This window comes from Neopsephotus bourkii, unplaced genomic scaffold (genome assembly GCF_033783945.1).
Source record: "Neopsephotus bourkii isolate Nb327-2 ecotype Australia unplaced genomic scaffold, CSIRO-AGI_Nbou_v1 NB_1292, whole genome shotgun sequence".
NCBI classification, from domain to species: domain Eukaryota; kingdom Metazoa; phylum Chordata; class Aves; order Psittaciformes; family Psittacidae; genus Neopsephotus; species Neopsephotus bourkii.
In genome coordinates, this window is record NW_026901776.1 from 57,614 (window position 1) to 70,275 (window position 12,662).

Sequence of the window (12,662 nt, forward strand, 5' to 3'; positions counted from 1 at the left end):
ATGTGGGATAAAATCCTGTGTGCCACCACGATTGCAACACCAGAGGACTTACTCTGCTCTGATGGTTTGTGTAGTCCTAGCTTTCAAAAGTGTCTTGAAAGGGAAAGTTTTAATAAGGGCACTGCTGCTGTTTTGCTGCCAATCGTATGTATTTCTGTTTTAGATTGCATGCATTTAACATGGGTAGAATTTACCCGCTTAATGAACATCGTGGCAGAAAAGACAATAGCTTAAGAAAAGTAGAAACTCTTGTGCAGTTGTCAGATTTGTTTTCAGTTGCTGGCGTGGACAAAAGCACCTGAAAGAGTGAGGGAGTTGCTCAGTTCATGCTTTGATGAATCCTTGGTCCATATGTAGATGCAAGAGCTTCTAAGGTTTTGGCAGCTGTGATGCTGGAAGGCTGGCTTACCAGAATAGAGGTGTTTATAACTTGCTATTATAGGTGTGTTTTGAATTGGTGACCTGAAAGTGGAAATCTGTGTATTTCTGTAAATGGTTGAGGCCATCTCAACTCTCTTTCCTTGTTGTTCTGAGTTGCCAAATACCCAACAATATGTTACTCTTTTTCTAGTTAGGAGTCCTTAAGTGGTCTAGTAGAAATAAAAAAGAAAAGCTTTGTTAAAGTTTAAAGCACTTTATTTAAAAGGCCTTTGCAAGTGTGTCTTGAAGGTCATCATGCATGGACTGTTAAGACAAGGCTCATTATGGGACTGTTGCTAAGGATACTTTCACTATTTGCTTGATAAAGAAAGGACCTAGCACAGCTATGTTTGTGGTTCTGTTTTTAGCACAAGATGATGAGCTCTTGAACCTACCGTTAGGGTGATGGCCAACACCTTAATTTCTAGGAAGCTGTCTGTAGGCAGCTTGTACCCTCCTAGTTTGCTGCTGTGTTCAGTGAGGTGTTGTACCTTGAGTATTTAGTGGCTTTCCTCAGATAGTTGGTTGCTGCATGCTGGCCTTCTAAGGTGACAATGGCAAAGTTCATATCTGAAATCAATTCATAAGCCTGCCGTTTAGCGTAGCGCCTAGAGCTGAGTTGGTTACTGCTGTGAGCTGATTACCATTATTATCTGTGCATGTGGGTAATGGCAGAGCATCTTAAAAAAAATCTTCTGATTATAACCTCAGCATATGGGCTTCTTCAATGGTTTCATTGCTATCTCCTGTTGCACATGCGCTTAACTTTAGCTACTTATTTTTCTCACCCATGTCTCAACCTTGGTGAAGTTTGAAGACAGTATTGAATGCTAAATAGAATCCTGTCAGTTGTACAACTAGATGGTAGCATTGGAAGACAATGGTGTGCTAGTGGTATAACATACTATGGTAATTAAGCTCAGTAACATGCATTTAAAATTTCTGCAAATTGTGACAGTATCACTTGTTCTGTTAACTCATCAATTCATCAAAAAATTCACTTCATTCTTTTACTGTAGTCTTTCCTAGTCTTGCACAGTGGGAGTGGAAAGCTGCTAGGGTTGACTGATAGGCTTGCTTAGTGTGGATTTAAACAGTTCAGCAGTGGCTGTAGTTGCAAGACAGGGATCTAGCAGCACCCTTTCTTCAACTGCTCACCACTGCTTTCCATGAGCTGCTGGTGGTGGTGGCTCTGTCCTCTCCATTAGGCACCTCTAGGTAGTCTACAGATGTATTTGTTTTGTACTACTTAGGTACTTGAAGGATTTTTTTTCTTTAGACAACAAATTAGAAAAATGACTGCCCTTAACATGGCAGAGTAAGGAATGCTCCCTAGACTATTTCCCTAGAAAATAAAAAAGAACTAGTTTTTCCAGCCAGGAGCAGGGAGCCCCTTCCATCAGTGTATTTGATCCAGAAAGGATGTATGTCTGGGCTTGCAATTGGCAGGCGATAGGCAAAGCAAGCATTTCAAAGGCAAGTGTGTTATTTCTCTCCAAGCAATTTCATGGAGCTAGGATCTATAGGGCAGCATATCTAGCATAGTTTCACTGATGCTAAATTGACATGACTGGAGAGATGGTGACTCAAACAGAACAACCTTGAGAACAGAGGGTTTTTAACAGCACTGACCATCTAGGTTTATATGCCCAAGTTTCCTTTTGGGAGGTGGGAGAAAGTTGTTTCTGCCAAGGCAAGAAAAGAGAATTAAATAGATATCAAGTGTTTTCTGTATTGGGAAGAAAAACTAACAAACTTGTATGTTAGGCTGAACAAAGAAGTAAGGGGTAACTCGTGTTTTGTGGGTAGCAGTTCGTTCAGTTCTGGAGTCCATGTAAAATTATATTTAAAGATTATTCAGAAATAGACAAAACAAAGGTATAAAAACCACTTCTAGCTTTAGATATAGTAAAACATAGTAACCATGTCTCTAATCTTGATTTTCAAACTGTGGACTATTTGTGCAGGAGCCATGGTGAGAAGTTTCTCTTAAAAAAATGTGGTCTATTTTGAGAATAACTTCCTCAGAAGTAGTTCTTATGTTCTTAGATACACTTTATAGATTAAGAAGGTAATCTAAAATGTGGAGAAAAAAAATCTGAAAGATTTTGAAGTTTTTCAAGCCACCATGGATAATCAATGAAAAATGATACTGTGACTGAAAAACAGATGTTTTATAAATTGTGAAAATACTTGAATGATCTGAACTCTTGCCTCCTGAGTACAAACTTAGCCTTGATTAAATATGAAAGCTGATTATAAAAAAGTTAAATTCTATTGAAAATAGAGACAGGAATTTATAAGACTGGACACTAATAGTTACATCTGTCTTTTTAGCACATTTCACGTTTTGCTGACTCCTTGAAAGGGCAACTTTTTTCCTCTGTGGGGGAATCAAATTGCTTTCTTCTGGGCAAGGACATGCCATTAGTTACAAGACCTGTGGTTGTTTAAGTGCTTGATGCAGTCTCTCCTGATTCTTTAATATTCTGAAGAAAGCTGATAACATATTCAGATAGAGTATGCAAGGGTTTTACTTTCTGAAGTCCAGTGTAGTGGAAGCAGTTTGTGATTCTGGGATTGATTTCAGACTGTGCAGGTCTTCTGCCTTAAAAAAAAAAACCAACCAAACAAAAAAAAACACAACAAAACAAACCACAAAGGCACTTTATCTTGAGTGCACCAGGTTTGTGTACTTGTAGGAAGCCTTACAAGAAATTCAGAATAACTTGCTTATGGCATAGACCCATCCATGAGTACGAAGTCAAGCACAGAGTTGATTCTGTGCAGATTATGTGTACTAAAACAGTGCTGATAAAGTACTCTGTGCTCATTTGTCATAGATGGATATAGGAATAGGGTTCAGTTTGCTGTAGCTTGCACCAGCTCCTCCGCCATCCCAGTATTCTTTGCAGCCCTCAGCTGTCTGAAGTGTGCCGAGTTTATATTTTTTTTTGAAATTGTCAAGGACAGCTTGAGTTTCAAGGATTGTTGAATAAGAGCGTGGATGTGAGAATGCTAATGAGCGCAATATTGAAACCTGAGGGAATCAAACATATAAGAGAACAGTGAAACTGAAATTGTACAGTCCACTTTAACATTACATTCTTCAAACTAGTCTCATGAGAAGCAGTCAGAAAATAGAAATCACTGGGTTTTAAAACCTCAAAAGGAAGTGCGATGTGGTTTGGCAGAATTGTTGAATCACTTGCTTTTGGTGATGGAAGCTGTCTTGGAGTTTGAGAAAAGTTATCTCTGGTTCTTCGCTTTTACAGGTTATTTGCAGTAGAATTGCTCATGTTACTCTACTAAATATCTTTAAAATGCGTTAGAGATGTTTTCAAGAATTCATTGAAACTGCTTTCTCTCTGACTTCTCCACCTAGCAACTTCAGGCTATCCAGGGGGAGGAAGAAACTAGGGTTAAACCTGTCATCTTCTGAACTTATTTTATTGCTTGGGTGTGTAATTTCTCTTTTGACTCTGTTTGAAGAGGGAAGACTTGCTCACATGATGAGTAGAGTGCTAAGGATTACTTGCATGTTATGAAATGTTTGAAATTCAGAATATTCTATTGTATGGTTACCAAGAAAATTAAAAATGAAATTTTATTACAGTTCTCTTTGGTAGTTCTGAGGGAGAAATGGCTTTTCAGCAGACTTGAGCTTCAACCTAACTTTATTTGGAAATAAAGTTCCAAGATGCACTCTAATGGCCGTGAAACTTGGAAAATTAGGGGTATGTATTTGGCATCTGCCTCTCCTCATGGTGCTTTCAGTTGTGGAACTTCTGCCCTGCTGTTCCTTTCCACATCCCCAGTGTCCCCTCCCAGCTAAGCCTGGTTGTCCAAGGGTGCCCACCTCTAGTACTGGGTGACTCCTGCACCTCCTATGGCAGGCTACATACGATTTAATTGGTTTGAAACTGCTTGTATTGCCTGGCTAGCTGCTAAGCTCCTACTGGCTGGCCTCTCTGAGCTCTGGAGAGCAATGGACTTTTTTTTTCTGGCACAACAAAGTGGAGTTCCTCTTTGGTAAGGCAACAGACTTTCATAAAACCCATAGCAACCTTATCTCTGAGAACATGGTATCACTTTGACAAATGTCAGTCAGATAAAATAATGGGACCAGAAGTTACTTAGCAGTTTAAAATTATTATGCTGTAGTTTTCCATGGTGTGTTCGTGTAGGAAGTCATGGTACTTTAATGCTTGCACTATTCTTAATGACTTAAATTGCATGCAGATAAAAATTGTTCCAGGTACACCAGCTTCCTATCCCTTCTCTATGAGTGGCAGTAGCCCTGCCTTGTGCTTTGCTGTAAAGATAATGCTGCAGCATTACAACATAACTGGTTATACACCCCGAAGAATGTGGAGATGTATAGCAGGAAGGAGCTGTGGTTTTAATAACCTTATCCACTTAGTATTCTGTTAAAAAAACCCAACAACCCATACACAGAAAAACAACAAAAACCCCAAAACAAAACCACAAAGAAACTCCGCATCAAACCACCCTTACGCAAACTGCGGTAGGATTACAGCATTTTGTCAGTTGGAAAGCAGCATCTCTTTTGAAGGTAATGGTCTATTAAAAGTTAGCATGCCATTGAATTCTAGCAAGTTTCTCTTTTGAATATAATTATGTCACATGAAAATATTCCACTTTGTTTCACAAAACATTGTGCCCAGTAATTTGTTTCATTATTTGATGCCTGCTCAGACGATGTAGATAGGGATTTTTTTTTAGAGACCCTGAAGGCAGGTTGGATTCTGTGGGAGCAGCAAATGCTTAGCAGCCTTGGGCTATAATGTATCTTTTTCCAGTTCATCAAAGGAGATGTTTTATGTTATACTCTTATTATATTTACTTGATATTTTACTTGCAGCACATAAATATTTTGTATACTTTGTGTTCAGAAAGATGCTGGAATTCAAGAAAGAACAGTTTTGAATAACTGATTGCTGTGTTTGTCTCAATCTGCAGTAGAAGTAACTAGTGCTGAAATATCATAGCAGCTAATTTTCATTTGAATGGTGTGTTCTAGAATTTAAAATTAATATTCAGGAACTTAGTAATTTTAATATAGTATCTGTCAAATGAAATTTTGTGAGCTACTGCTCTGTAGCACAGTATTTGTATAGTCTATAAGCTTCCAGAGGAGGAGTAACATCCAGCAGTTATTTTGTTTGTATATGAAGACTTAACTGCAGTAGCCATTTATTTCATGTCAGCCTCCTACCTTCTAAATATACTACTGCTTATTTGGTGTCGAGACTCTTTACATCTTTAACAGGTAGGATTATTAATTCAAGAATAATATTACTTAGATAATTTTCTGGATCTTACTTGGGTTGTTCTTTGTGTCTTTCTCCTCCCCCTGTCTTTGTTCGCTCTCTTTGTAAGACACCAAGTGAGCTGTTGGAAGATTTGGATTTTTCCAGTTCTCCTGCTCTGCACTGGATTCTTTCCTAGCAGGTTTCTGCAAGAGGTTTATTTGTACCAATGTTTCTGTTGACCTCTTCATGCCCAGCAGTGGGGAGTCTAGTCTGTGTGTCACACTTGCTGACCATCTTTTCTGAAAGAGAGTTCTGTTTTGGGGTAGGGTTATAAGTTGAACTGTAGGGCTTTACGTTAGAATGTTTGTAATATTTGTATATTAGTGAAGACTTCAAGCATTACTTTGGGTTTGGTTTGTTTGTTTTCTTCTTAAAAAGCTGTTACCCTAAGGGTATGGTCACATACCTACCAGCTTCTGAAAACTGTGCTGTGCAGACAACCTATTTCCATAGAATTTAATAGAAAAACAGGCAGCTAAGCACCTCCCATTACCTGTTAAAATACTTCTGTAGTTTTGCTCATTCCCTGGAACAGTGAGAAATGAGTTTAACTGCCTACTATAATACTTGTGCAATAAGGTATTATACCTAAAACCAAAAACCAAACAAAAAAAAAAACCACCAAAAACCCCCAAATCAGAATGCAAAGTAGGGTTGGAAGTTGGGCATTGATAGTATTAGCCTAGCATTAGAAAAAATTGAGATATAACTGAGTTTCCAGTTACAGATTTCTCTGTTCCCTTCCCCTTTCCCACTCACTTGCCCCGCCCCCCCAAAATGAGACTGCAAACACAATGCATGTCTTTGGACCTTCTCACCAAATATTAAAAGTTTCATTAAAAAGTTATGTTCTGCAACCTCAAAAGAATAAAGAGGTGTCACATTATTGAACTGCATTTGGATGTTGAATGTTGGTTTGTGGTTTCTTTGACCTTAGAAGAGAATGGCTTTTTGTTTGCAGTCTGTAAGTTTTCTTATCACTAAGTGCAAACTTTCTTATAAACATGCTTCAGTGTTTCAAGTTCTGAAACATGGTGGCCTTGAACAATGAATACTGCAAGGAGTGTTTGCAGCATGGGTGATTTCTGTCCTTGAATTTTATTTCTGATGCTTTCTTAAAATTGAAGTTCAGCTCAGTGACCTTCAGCAATAATGCTTCCAAAAAGTGCAGTGATTTTTTTTTTCTTATTTTGAGTTTGGGGAGTGCTATTTTGGTTTGTTTTCTTTTTGTTTATTTAATTTACCAGAGATGATCTATATGTAGATGCAAATATATTAAATGTATCGAATACCAATGACTTGGTTGTCTGTAATAGCAGTACCAAAATAACAACTGGTGTCAGAAATGTACATTTATGGGCTGACAGTTTAAAACTAATGTCACTATTTTTACCTTATTTGACCACATTACTGAGAGCTTACCTCAGATAAGGAACTAAAAGTAAGTGAATGCTTAAATTTTGACCCACTTACTGCATCTGAAAGTCACGGGATGTATACGATAAGGTGGAAAAGTTACGTATTTGTATAATGTCACCGCAGAAGTATTCTTCCTTCTTAGAGCTTCCTGCCAAGTTTAACCTTTTTTTTTGTGTGGGGTCATAGCTCCAGTTGAATCAGTCCTAGACATGCTAGTGTTGGCTACATAATCATGCTTTGTTCTCTTCACAGTGACTAAAATCTGTGTTTTGGCAGGTGTGCTATTAACCTTGGACCTGATAAGTTAGCCCTGTCAAAAACACAGGGAGTAACTGCTTCTTTTCTGTGGTTCATTATGGGACAAATTAACCCTTGAAACTGGGTGTATTTTAGTATTAAATGGTTGTGCAGTTTTGTGATTTTGTTTTATTTTTCGTTAGGCTTAGATGCCAGTATTCTTCCTGAAACTGACTACATTTATTTCCTTGTATTAAAAAAAAAAAAGGGCAAAAAAAATTTACTTTTTAACTCAGTACTGTTACAGTAATTGCTGAGTCAAAAGAGCAAGTTTTCCCTTCCATTTTCTCCTCCCAAGAGAAAGAGAGCACTACCAAGTTTGCAGAGTTTTCATTTCAAAATAAGTGGTTTGCCTTTGCTGTTAAAGAAGATTAGAGTTCTTGGAAACACACAGTCCTGAGGGGCTGTTCCTCAGCTACTGAAGAAACTGCAAGGATGGAATGCAGCAGTCCTTCTACCCCACAGAATATGTTTTGATTTTTCTTCTCCCTCCTAAGTTTTTTTTTTTTTATTAAAAAAAAAAAAAGTTGTCTCAAAATTTTTCTGTTTGTTGCAGGGTGGGGTTTTTTTTAATTTTGATTTGTTTGTTGTTTTGTTTTCCCTCCTTTGTTTTCAAACAGGTGGTTTGGCAAAAACTGCTTGAAGTCAGTCAGATTCTTTCAAACACTGTATAAAAGAAACTTAGAGCCTAAGTCAGAATTCTTTATGGAGTGTAATCTATTAAAATTCCTTATATAAATGATATTAAAGGAGTTTCATGTCAACTGATGGGTTTGAAGGAAACTCAGTGACTAAACTTGATGAAGCATCTACAATCAGTGTTTGATTTCATAACAGAGGGCGTATTTGAAAGGCTTGAGGATTTTTTTTGTCTTCAGTTTATTCAGCTGGTTCTTTTCAGTAGTAACTTCTTCAGAGATGACTTTACAATGAAAAAAGTAGCAAAGCTAGGTTCTATCTGTACATCTGACTAAAGCTAGATGTAAAAGTTTAGGTCTGTTAATTCTGAAATACTGCTTGTCTTCTCAATTAGTACAGCAGCTGCTGTGTGGCTTCATTGAGCAGCTGGCTGTGCAAGGAGGCTTCCCCACCCATCTCCAGACACAAGTTTTCCCCTCTTCCATGTGTCAGCAGAATCTCTGCCTGCATGGTCAGTAGCCCCGAGTTAAATCAGCTGAGGGATCCAGCAGAAAACTAAGCTGTTTATTTGCAGGCTTTATTTTTTGCTGAGCTGTCTGGCTAGTTGTGTCTCTCAAGACTAGCCAGTTGCTAAACTGTGAGTGGGGAGGGGAAGCTGTCAGGATGAGGGTTATAACTGGAGAGGAGATTAAGATAAGTATTTTAGTGACAGCAAGCTCTTATGGTCTTGGTTGTGACATCAGCCTATAGCCTTACGCTTCAGTTTGGGTAGTAAACTTCACCTTTAAAGGTAGAATGTGGTTTTAAATGTTTTTAATGTTTTTGGGTATGTATTTATATTAAACTTTTCTAAACTTTAATTTTGAAGTGACTTTTTTTGTGTGATAAATATTTTAATTTCAGTGCATCAAATGCACCTTGATACAGATCACAAAAAATAAAGCAACAAGGAAGTACATAATTGCTGAGTATAGTATGTTACAATCAGGAAAAGTATGCCAACTATGTAAATACTTCCGTGTATTCAGAAGCCATGTCATGCTTCTGATTAGCTTGAAATATCAAATTATATCAAGTCTTGTTCTATTTATTTAACCCTCCCCCCAGAAAAAGATAGTATAAAGTATTCTTGGGGTGAGGTTTTTTGGTGTGGTTTTTTGTTGTTGTTGCCGTTCTAATTAGATCTTGAAAAAGTGATTTGACTAATGATAGAATGATAACTTGTTAGTTCTGAGGGAAGGTAACCTCTGTCACCTCTTGCCCCGGATGCTATTTTTGAGATAATGAACCTCAGCTGCATTGCCCTGTTGAATTCTGTGTGTTGTATGGCATATATTGATTTACTTTGTTTTGGAAGGAATGTCTAGGTCTTGAATATCGGGTTAGGGAAGTGATTAATATGTTTTCTGAAAGCTTCTGTTGGAGGAAACTGTACCTGATACATTATATGTTGGCTAAGACTCCTTTTGCAGTTTGAATAAAAAAGCTTTACTTCGCTTTACATTTTGTTTCCTTAGGAACAGGAAGGAGTTCTTTAAAAGAAAAAATCCCTATTTCATAACAAAGGTGTTGTTCTTTAAAGAACAGGTACACAGCCACTTTGTTCTGTAGAGTTTGAAACTAGAAGAATATTTTAGGAATGACTGATTCACCACCTCACTATTATTGCTAGTTGTTCTTAGGATTTCTTTCTAATCTACCTTCATTTTGGTCACTGTTTTATTGCTTTGTAAAAAATAATAGCAAGCAAAGAAGAAAGAGCTTAACAGAAAGTAGTTGCTGTGTCAAGTAAGTAGGGAAGTTTCCTGGTAGGTGCTGTGTAACTGAGTGGTTTCAGTTTTAAAGTGAAGTTTCAGTGTTGACTGATTTCCATGTAATTGTAAAATTGTGGAGGAATTGCTGTAATGAAGTAACTTTTCTTAAGTGTAATATTTAAATAGGAGAACTAAATAATAAGCAGAATACTTGAGAATGTTTAGCGTACAGTCTGCTTTTGATTTTTTTACTGATGCAATACCCAAATCCTGCCTTTTTCAGAATGTACTTGTGATATACTGGTTAAATGAATATTTGAATATGTAATTATGAATGCTTGTTACCTCTGGTACTTCCTCTTACTGCACAATAGAAACTTCTGTTTTGCATTACAGAACTATACGTACAGTAAGTGAAGCACAAATGGCAGGCAGTAAAGTAACTTGTAGCATCTGCAGCCTGTGCCAGTAACTTGTTAAAACTGCTTCTTTCTCTCAAGTTTCCATTTGCTCAAAGTTGCTTTAATAATGGTTATTAAAGAACTGAAGGGAAAGCAAAAAATGGTGATGCAAGGTGTGTTGAAGCTGTTGAAATCTCTGATCCCTCTTTCTCTCCTTTTCCCTCTATTTCCTCCAGACAGTCAGGTGACTCCCTGCCGTTTTCATGCTTTGGTGGTTTTCTTGTGCCACATATCCCACTGTGGGATGTGTTTTTCATATGATGTTGGTGTGTATTTGTCAGTTCATTCTGTCAAGGACTTTTTGTGTCCTGTCTGGTCTTGTTTTGGCTTTCCAATTTGGAACACTTTGTTCAGACTTTTTTTTTAAATACATGTTGGCTTATGTGAGGTAGGATTTAGTTATTCTTTTTTTTAAAGCTAGATGATGTTAGGCATATAAGAACAAACTGTTTCTTTCAGTTTAATATAAAAATTACAAAATGGTTATATGCCTGCTGTAAAGGGATGTAGATGACAGAGGAGTATCTCTGAAATAAGAGAAAGGCCTTCTACGTACATAATCAGTGTTTAAAGGATGAAATTCCCTTGCTGACGATGAGCTCTAAGCTTAGTCTAGCAAGATAATCATCTGCCAGGTAACTGGTTACAGAGATAGCATCTGTTATCCTGATAACCCATAGGAGAAAAGAAAGGTATTTCAAAAGCATGTGCTGTAGAGGCAAATGTATCTTATTTTGTATGTGTTAAAGATGTTCTGATCAGTTAATGTTTTCACTGGGTTAGTTAATTTGTGGTTTAAAAGCTGGGCATGGCTTCTATAAGCAGTGTTGAAATTTTAGTTTCTAATTACAGTCAGAATCAAACAACAGCTCAAAATAATGAAATAATGGAGGTGGGTCTCTTCATATTAGCAAGGTATTGTGTGTCCTTAAGTGAATATGCAACACTTAGTAAGGGTATTTTCAGCCTGTTAGTTCCCAGGTAAAGATACAAGGTTGCCCTGCTGGTTTTCTTGTGTGTTGACTTAGTAAATTAACAGGAACCAGATTCACTTGCGAACAATCGGAAAGGGAACTTACTGGGTGTGTGGGGGAGGACATGACACACAGGACAGTAGCAGCATTGTCTGGAAAATCTTTATTTGCAAGTAGAGGTACATAGTATAACATCTTTCTTTCTGGCATTCTTTAAGAACAGCTTTATCAGTGATGGTAAATGTAGTGGACACGTAGGCAGTCTTACCTATAATCATTGTAATTTAAGTAGCTATACTGTTAAATAGCTTATATTTGCAAAACCCATGATAGCTATTTAGCAAACTGTAGATCAGGTAGCAAGAAGCAGTTAGTGGCAAATAACTGACTTGGGAAAATAAGGTTAACATAAAATTGCTTAACATTTTATTTTTATGAGTAACAAAATAGAGAATATAAAGAGGGTGTAGTAGAAGGCATAAAGGTAGTGTAAAGATGTAAAGATGATAGGAAGGATAGAAAGGCCTTGAGTATTTCAGGATGATTTATTTTTTTTTTTTTTTTAAGTTTCAGCATTAAACGGTAGTTTAAATTCAGTACATCTGAACTGTTCAAAAGGTGTTCAGTACTTTGACTTGGCTTTTCCTAGAATACATTGCTTGTAACAGAAAATGGTCACCTGAAAGTGCGCTATGAAAAATAAATAAAACTGATTTTAACTGCATAAAGTCTGGATTTCAAGAGATTTTTCAAATGAAATGTTGTATTAAATGGGGACTCTAAGAGGTAAGGTTGGAGAAATATAATCTGTAAGTATTTAATAACAAAGAAAATTAAGACTGTAGGAAATAATCTGTATTGAAAGAGTAGCATTGAAGAGCTTAATGCTAGGAGGAGGTTTCATGGGTGTGCTGCCAACTAAAAGGTCCCTCAGGCTTGCTGTAAATACTGTTTCTTAAGCTATGTGAATTTTAAGAATTAAAAAGGAGAGAAGCTGAGGCAAGAATGTGAACCTTTAAATTAAAATTATGCTTTAAACAAAATGCTTGCAATTGAAATTAATACTTTCAGTTCCTCTCTAGACTTTCAGGTTAGTTCTGAAGGTAGCACTGGGGGTGTCATTCTTGTCCTGTCTGAATTTGGAAGAGCAGGTATATGCCCAAGGAATCTGATTTGTTGTGTTCTTTTCTATTATTTCTTGATCGGTTACAGCCTATCTGTTTGTATGCAGGCTTTCACTTCAGTTTTAATTTCCCCAATAAAATTTCAGTTGAAGCTTATAAGAAAATAGAGCAGAGAGTGCACCTCTTTTCCAAATCTGGCCAGATCCAGGCTGCTGCTTAATGTATCTCTGACCTGAGC

General features: G+C 37.1%; 1 protein-coding gene across 2 annotated transcripts in view; it reads left to right on the top strand.

Annotated features, from left to right (window-relative positions):
* The window catches only part of MAP3K21 (mitogen-activated protein kinase kinase kinase 21), a 39,510-nt gene that overhangs the window by 1,228 nt on the left and 25,620 nt on the right, over positions 1–12,662 (top strand). The window lies entirely within an intron of this gene.